This window comes from Jaculus jaculus, chromosome 1 (assembly GCF_020740685.1).
Source record: "Jaculus jaculus isolate mJacJac1 chromosome 1, mJacJac1.mat.Y.cur, whole genome shotgun sequence".
NCBI lineage: Eukaryota > Metazoa > Chordata > Mammalia > Rodentia > Dipodidae > Jaculus > Jaculus jaculus.
Window position 1 is genome coordinate 81,435,577 of NC_059102.1, and position 8,061 is coordinate 81,443,637.

Sequence of the window (8,061 nt, forward strand, 5' to 3'; positions counted from 1 at the left end):
ATCTGTCCTTTGTTGCTCTAATTCATGAAATAAGAATGGTTCTCATAAGAGAACCACCCACAAAAATCAGAAGGAATATATTATAAAACAATGGACAAGGTACCAAAGAATCCAAAACTGTTAAAATCTCCTTAACAGTATACATATACAATGGGTGAATACTGAACAATAACCAGTTCTAAACTATAAATAGAAGGACCATGGCTAAATACCAAAATAATGACACAGTGAAAAGGCCAGAGCATCCTGTGTGACTCATTTACTTACAGCTCTAGAGAGTGCAAACTAATCTACAGTGACATCAGGCAGATCAGTGGTTACTGGAAGATGGGAGATGGGAAGGGCAGGCAAGCAGAAGAGGATTACTGGGCAGCATAAGGAAACTTTGAGCGTAACAAATATGTTCACTATCCAGAATGAGGTTTGGGTGGAGGGCAAAATTCAAGGAACAATGCACTCTTAATATGTACAGCCTAGCCTGTGTCAATTATAAATTATTCCACAATAAAAGAGTTAAATATCCCATGTCACCTCCCTAGAAAATCATAAAGCCTGAATATTTCAAGTTTAGTACTACTCAGCAAACATTCAGTGAACTGAAAGTTGCTGGCTAGGGTCAGGGTCAGGCACTGTATTTTCTTGTTTTCCTACTACAACTACAAAATAGATGGAAAAGTACCTGGTGACTTAGCCTGAGCCAATGATACTTAGCAAAGTATGTGAGGATAAAGAAGCATTCCAGTGGTACACTTTTCTAAAAGGGCCAAGATGACTTCCCTGAGTACTTCACAGAAGATTGTGAACAGTGTAGAGACAGGGACGGAGCATCAATCAACACTCCACTAAACCCTAGAGTTGAGGAAATCAATGTTGTTCACAGGCGGACTTCAGGACTGTCACATTACCCTGGGGAGAGGCTACTGCTTAAGCTTTATGAATTTTTGAGACAAAACAGGGCCTAGTAAGGGGACTGCTAGATTCTGAATGTTTGTGTTCCCCCGTCCCACAATTTATATACTCATTATCAAAGTGATGATATTAAGACATAGGCCTTTGGGAGGTAATTAGGTTTTCAGGGCAGAGCCCTCAAGAGCCAGATTAAAGCCTTAGAAAAGAGGCTCAGAGAGCTGCCTCGCCTCTTCTACCCCATGAGCCACAGCAATAGTGTCAGCCGTGAACCAGGACAACTGTGGCTTTCCCAAGAAACCGAATGTTCCTGCACCTTGAGACTGAGTTTTCCACTTTCTGGAACTGCCTTTCTACACTATGGTGGTTAAAATTGTTTGTTTAGAGAATTCTTATCTTTAAACCTGTTTGTTTTTTCTGCAACTAACTTCTGTTAATCAAAATCTACCTAGTCTATAGTATTTTTGTCATAGCAAAGCAAAAGACTAAAGCAGGATGGTGCTAACAAGTAGTAAATGAAGCTGTACATGTCTGGCACTGAAATCACAAAATATTTAACGTTCATGATTCGGCCATGTGAGGCCATGCCTTGTGAGCCCAGAATGACAGATTCTCAAGACCATTTTCCCTCACTAGTTCCCTGAAACATGACATCCTAGAGCCATTTGATTAAATGAAATAAAAGTTATTATGAAATCAACAAGACTCTTTATCATTTAAGTTTAGATGAAGATTAAAATTTTTAAATCTTCATTTTCTACCATGTCCTTTGTTCTGTGTGGTAGTTAACTATATTGGCAACCTCTTTAAAGAGTCAAGAGGTATTAGTCCAAGCAAATGCTGTTAGTGTTAATTCCAAATACACAGATGTAAACAAGAACAATCTTAGTTGCTCATCCTCATTAATATCAAGCAAGCAGTGCAGTCTCCTGACCAACCTACACATGCATTTGCAACATCAAAACACAGTAAGCACCCCCACGTCTAACATATGTGGAGGTTAGTCTGTGGTACCAGGATGACAGAAGTGCAAGCAATTTATTTTTTTCTTTTCCACTTGTCTATTCCTCTTTGTAAAAATTTCTATGTTATTATCAGAAAAGCATAATCTTCAGGCATGTTGAGTTTCTTTTGTTTTCATTAGTGTAACTTCGTATATAAAACAAGGGGTTTATGGCATTTCCATACAATTTTGATCCTCTTCCCAAAATTTCCTCCTCCCATTCTCCAACATCCTCTCACTCCCTATTGGGCACCATCTGCTTTCTCATGTGTTCTGTTATCCTCAAAAAAGGATGCATTATTTCACCAACAATGTAGTCATAAATGGTAGGTCATATATGAAATGGTGAGCTATGCATGTATACTCAAGCTACACAAAAATTACTGTGAGCTGCTTACAACATTACATTAACATTTCACCTTTATTCAATTTAATGTTTTAATACTTTTTATTTCTTTAGTTAGTACACAAATCTAGATGTCATTCATTCTGTCATTTGCGAACACAATTTGTTTTGGATGATTCTCATCCCACACTCCTCACCTCAATACCTCTCTTCCCCCATCTCTGCAAAATCCTCCTCCCTTCTATTTACACGTCACATATGTCCTTTCACCCTCCCCGCCCTCTTCTCCTCACACTAGCTATTGGTTACAGTCTACCTTTATAGGCTTTACTACCTTTTTTTCTTTTCCAAGGTAGAGTCTCACTCTAGCCCAGGCTGACCTGGAATTCACTATGGAGTCTCAGGGTGGCCTTGAACTCGTGGCAATTCTCCTATCTCACCATGCCCAGCCCCTGTTTTACTACTTTTTAAGACATACACACACACACACACACACACACACACACACACACATATATATATATGTATGTATGTATATATATTTTTTTAAGTAAATGAAGTGTGGTAGTTAATCTCAGGTTTTAACTTGGCAGGTTTTAGAATCACCATGGAAACAAATCTCTTGGCATATCTGCTACAGATTTTCTAGATTAGATCAAGTGAGGTGGGGAGACACACCCAAACTCTGGGTGGTACCACTCCACAGGCTAGGGTCCAGGATTTCACAAACGAACTCTAGCTGAGCACCGGAATTTATCCATCCGTCCCCTCTCCTTCCTTCCTGACGCATGAGGACGTGGTGCCGGCGTCCTGCTCCTGCTGTGCCTTCCCTGCCGTGACGGGCTCTACCCTCTGGAACCTTTGGCGAAATTAAACCCTTTTCCTTCCAGAAGTTGCTTCTGGTGAGAAGAAGAAAGTAACCCATACATGAAGCTTTTATGAAACACCAAAAACAAATGCTTTGTCCACATAAAGGGAGTGGCATAAGGTACAATTCCCAGTGCACACTTAGAGAAAGAAAACAAGTAGCCTAAGGTCAAAGATAAAATATCCTTTTCTTAAAGTAGCAGTTTCCCTGTCTTACTGAGTATCAAATCCCCATAACAACACTTGACTACCACAAAGCCTCCTCTGTGACCTCCCTCTGTCTGTGGTAGCCTATTCTTCTGAGTCTAAACGCTTTTAGCTCAGGCTTCCCAAAGAAATTCCTTATGGGTTAAGGAGTGTGTCCTCTCCCCACTGCTCCCCCACAAAACTCATAGGAAGTCCAAATCTCCAATACCCTAGAACAGGACTTCATTTGAAGACAGTGTCTTTAAATAAATGAGCAAGTATCAGTGAGGAAACTGGGGTGGGCCTTAATCTGATATGAGAATTAGGGCAAAAAATCACAGAAGGAAGACCATGCAAAGACACAGAGAAAATAGCCACCTACATAGAAACCAACTACACTGAACACTAGACTTCTAGCCCCAAAACTGTTAGGAAATAACTTGCTGCTACTTCAGCTGCTTCTGAGGTATTTGGAGAAGCAGTACTAGAAAAATGTGTATACCTGAAACTATGGGTGTGCTTTTGGGAAGCAGGCAACAAGGAAAACTAGAAGTGCATGACAGAAAAGCCAGGGTTGCCCTGAAGAGACTGGTGGTAGAAATGGTACTGGTGATGCCTCCCATGTGCTCTCAGATGAAAATGAGGAACATGGGAAGGAACCAGCCCCAACCTATAATTGATTCATTGCTTTCCATCATCTTTCCCTTCCCCATCGAAACTATTCCTCCTAGCATAAACCCTCCAAAAATCTACTCTAGTTCCCCCTGCCAACCCAGTCCATTTCTTAATGCAAAACACTAAGAAGCTGTACTAAAAAAGAAAACCAACCTTTTCATTTCCTTCTCCTTTCTAAAGCCAGAAAGCCCTTCTGTTTCTGGTTTAAGGACCCCAAAGCTGCATGTAAAAGCTTTCTATTCCTTTCTATTTATTCAACCAAGACAGTAAGCTTCCACAGTGGTATCTACTATCTATTTTGCATTCTCCCCAGTGCTTAAGCTAATGCAACCTAACTGGAAATCCATCTATTACTGTCTACCAATTGAATAACTGCCTCAGAGCATCCCTGGAAACATTTCATATGAAGGCAACTGGTAACTTAGCATTGATTTCTTCTTTATGTAGAATTAGTTATTTCCTGATTCATTTTCCTATACTTGTAACTCCACGAACATTATTCAATAACAATATGCCAACTTTATCATACTAAACACCATTTCTCAACTTTATGTAAATACTCTAAGCACAATGCTCACTTACAAGAGAAAATAATTGCTCTTCTTATGATATTGCTACTGAACGAAACAATGTAACCGGATCAAATGAAAATCTACTTTAGGCCAAATGTGTATTTTTTAAAACACTTCTGAATAGGGAATATATTATCTTTTCACATGTGCCATATAGCAAGCCTGAATTCATTGGGAAATCGTCTGCTCCTTCGTCTTGCATGTATATCTTTTTCTGGCAGATGGGGTGTTTATTCTAGCATATTTGGAGGCATATCCAGTCCAGTATGTCAACTTTCCCTCAAAATATTTGATGAAATTCAAAGTGTTCTAGACATATTATAAATACACAAAGTGGAGCCAATGTGCAACTGCACTTAAGTGAAGCCTATGTATGATGCCTGACCTGGGAGCAACAGTAACCTGGAGAAAATCCGACTCTAACTTCAAACAGTTACCTTCACCACACCTCATTCTTCTTTACAACCACCCCCCCAAGTCCCAGTACCCTCATCTTCACTCCAGAGAAGGGGTCCTCAGCTTCATTTAGATAGCAGTTCAATGTTGTAAGTGCCAACCAAGACTGAATCAACACAAAATTACATTGCAGGGCTGGAGAGATGGCTTAGAGGGTGTGCAAAGCCAAAAGACTTAGGTTAGATTCCCCAGAACCCATATAAGCCAGATGCACAAGGTGGCTTGCACATGCATCTAGAAATCATTTGCTGTAGTTGGTAGTTGGAGGCCCTGGTGTGCCCATTCTCTCTCTCTCTCTCTCTCTCTCTCTCTCTCTCTCTCTCTCTCTCTCTCTCCCTCCCTCCCCCTCCTATCTCTCTCTCTCTGCCTTTTTCTTTCTCTCTCTCTCTCTCTCTCTCTCTCAAATAAATAAGACTTTTAAATATTAAAACTGCATTTCAATTCATCACGTTTAACGTGCACAGTAAACCCTAGAGACAGCCTCTACTCCTATGTACCTATCAGTGTCTATATGTCAGGAGTTTTGGAGCACCTTAAACATTAAGCTTGGGCTGTGGAGATGACCCAGAGGTTAAAGGTTTGTGCTTGCAAATCCTGACAATCTCGGTTCAGCTCCCCAGTATCCATGTAAAGGCAGATGCACAACGTGGAGCATGTATCTGGAGTTTGTTTGCAGTGACAGGAGGCCATGGCACTCCCAAACTTACTTACTTACTTACTTACTTACTCTCTCTCTCTCTCTCTCTCTCTCTCTCACACACACACACACACACACACACACACAAATATTTAAAAATTATTAAACTTATCCCTCTACTCCAACTACAACTTTCTCTCTCAAATAAATAAATATTTAAAAAGCATTAAACTTACCTCTCTACTCCAACTACAACTTATGATAAAAAGAAGTGTGGTAAATAAAAAAGAAAACAAGACATTAAAACTACATAGACTCCAACTTAAAGAAAGGAAGTCATGTCAAAGATATGGAATGATATGTAGACAATGATTTCCATCAGTTATTTTCACTAATGAGGTAGGGGTGGAGAGTCGCAAAACTAGCTTTATGTCAGTGATAAACAAGGGCACAGGTGCATATCCAGAGCTTTGTATATTAGAAGTTCAAGCCAAAAAATGTCCAGTTTTGTGTGGGTTTTAAATGCCATTGTTTATCCAGATACTGTTGGGCACTATCATATATAATATGTAAATTTACATAAATTTGACCCTTACAGAAAGTTCCTTGTAATCTTCTACAACCAAATTCACCATATAAAATTTCCCAAGCTCCTAGAATAAATACCTCCTTAGTTTCCATATTAGGTATAATTTTATAAGGGCAACTTAAAGAAGGGCTAAGATAATAGAAAAGGGATGTGATGTTTACAGCACAAACGTCCACCAAAACTAGGATGAAGTGGGGTCTGATCCCTTCTCTGTTTCTTCCCCTTTAGGCCCTAAAAGAAGATAGAGAAGGGTTTCCTTGTAGGCTACTGAAGTGTCGGTCTTATCTGAGGATCATAAGCACACCTTGACCTCCTTCCGCACTCCCAGCGAAGACAGGCGCGAGGCGCCCACTGCGTTTTCCGGAGCAGAACCCTGGGAAGCTGCGCAGCGCTGCGAAGGATGGAGACGCCCTGCCGCCGCCCCCTTTCCTCCTGGGCCCCACCGCTACGACCGCCACCTCCAGCTCTCGCCCAGCCCCTCCTCTTCCCTCGCCGTCCAAGCTTGAATTTCCCTGTGATCCCGGGAAAGAATAGCCCAGGCTTTGTGCCTGTGCAAGGAATGCAAGAAAAAATGTGCACCATTACAAGCCCAAACACAAGCACTACTCCACCAGACACAAAGCTTCCCCGCACCCCACAGCGCTTCCCTGGGAACATCCGGCATACTAAGGCTGCCAGTCAGCGGACCCAGGGGTCCAGCAAGGGGACGAGAGAGACGATCGCGGCGCGATCGGCGCCAGACTGGAGGCCTCGGGTCCCCGGCTGCCAAGGCCAGCCGCCAGCTTGAGCGCATGACCCCGGCGCGAGCCCCGGAGCAGCACAGAGCAACAGGCTCGTGCGCACCAGAGGCCCGGTCCGCTGAGCCCGGCGCCCCCCGCCCGACCCCGGCTGTGCACCGGACTGCCGTGCACCCTCAGTGTGGGCTCCTTAGCTGCTGTGCACCCCAGAGAAGGGCGCCGTGACTGCCTGCGCAAGCCCGGGCTGGGGACCGTGGCTGGTGCGCACCCCAGGCGAAGGGGACGAAACTTTTACCCCTGGAGAAAGCGAGAGCAGGAAGGGGTGGGGGCGTGCGAGAGCGAAGGGAAGGAACTTGCAGGCTCCAAGCTTCCAGAGAGCCAGCGCAGCCTCGGCTTCCGCGGGGTGAGCGCGCCCGCCCGCCGCCCGCCCGCCGCCCGCCGCCCGCCGCCCGCCGCCCCGCGCGCCCAGCCTCGGGCACCCGCGCACCTCCCCGGCCGGCGCGCGCTCCAGCCGCGGGGACGCGCTCCGGCCTCCACGCTTACCCGGCTCGCAGCGGCCGCCCCGGGGCTGGGACTCGGGAGGCGCGGAGGATCCGGAGTCGCCCACGCTCGCGCCGTCCTCCCTCGGAAGTAACGGCTCCGCCCGCAGCTTCGGGAGAGATGCGCTCACGCTCACGGGTGCCCGCGAAACTGGAGCCCGCTCGCGCCCCCTCCCCCACGCGCCGCACTTGCGCCGACCGGGGAGGCCGCGGCGGCCGGGGAGCCGTGACGCCGGCGACCGGCGGGCGGCGGGCGCGCCTCGGCCAATCAGGGGGCGCAGCCCAGCCTGAGGTCCGGGGTTTTCAACCAGCAACCAGCCCCTTAGGCCTTTGGGCCTGGGCTCTGGGTGATGGACGGTCTGAGCGCCCCGGCAGATAACCAAGCTAGATGAGAATCTCAAAGGAAAATGAGTAGTTGATTAGTATGTGGATTTCCCGAATGTTGCACGGGACATACTCATTTTTCATCTGCCATTTAACTGGGAATCCTGTGTTTATGTTTTCTGAATCCTGCAGCCTGCATTTATAGCCTCAAGTTCTAGCCTTTA

The 8,061-nt window shown here is 45.1% G+C and overlaps 1 long non-coding RNA gene across 1 annotated transcript in view; it reads right to left on the reverse strand.

Moving 5' to 3' along the window:
* The window catches only part of LOC123459389, a 31,789-nt gene extending 24,139 nt beyond the window's left edge, over positions 1-7,650 (reverse strand). The window contains exon 1 of the long non-coding RNA XR_006636286.1: positions 7,518-7,650. This is a non-coding gene — a long non-coding RNA (uncharacterized LOC123459389). The remainder of the gene's footprint in view (positions 1-7,517) is intronic.
* Between the last annotated feature and the right edge of the window lie 411 nt (positions 7,651-8,061).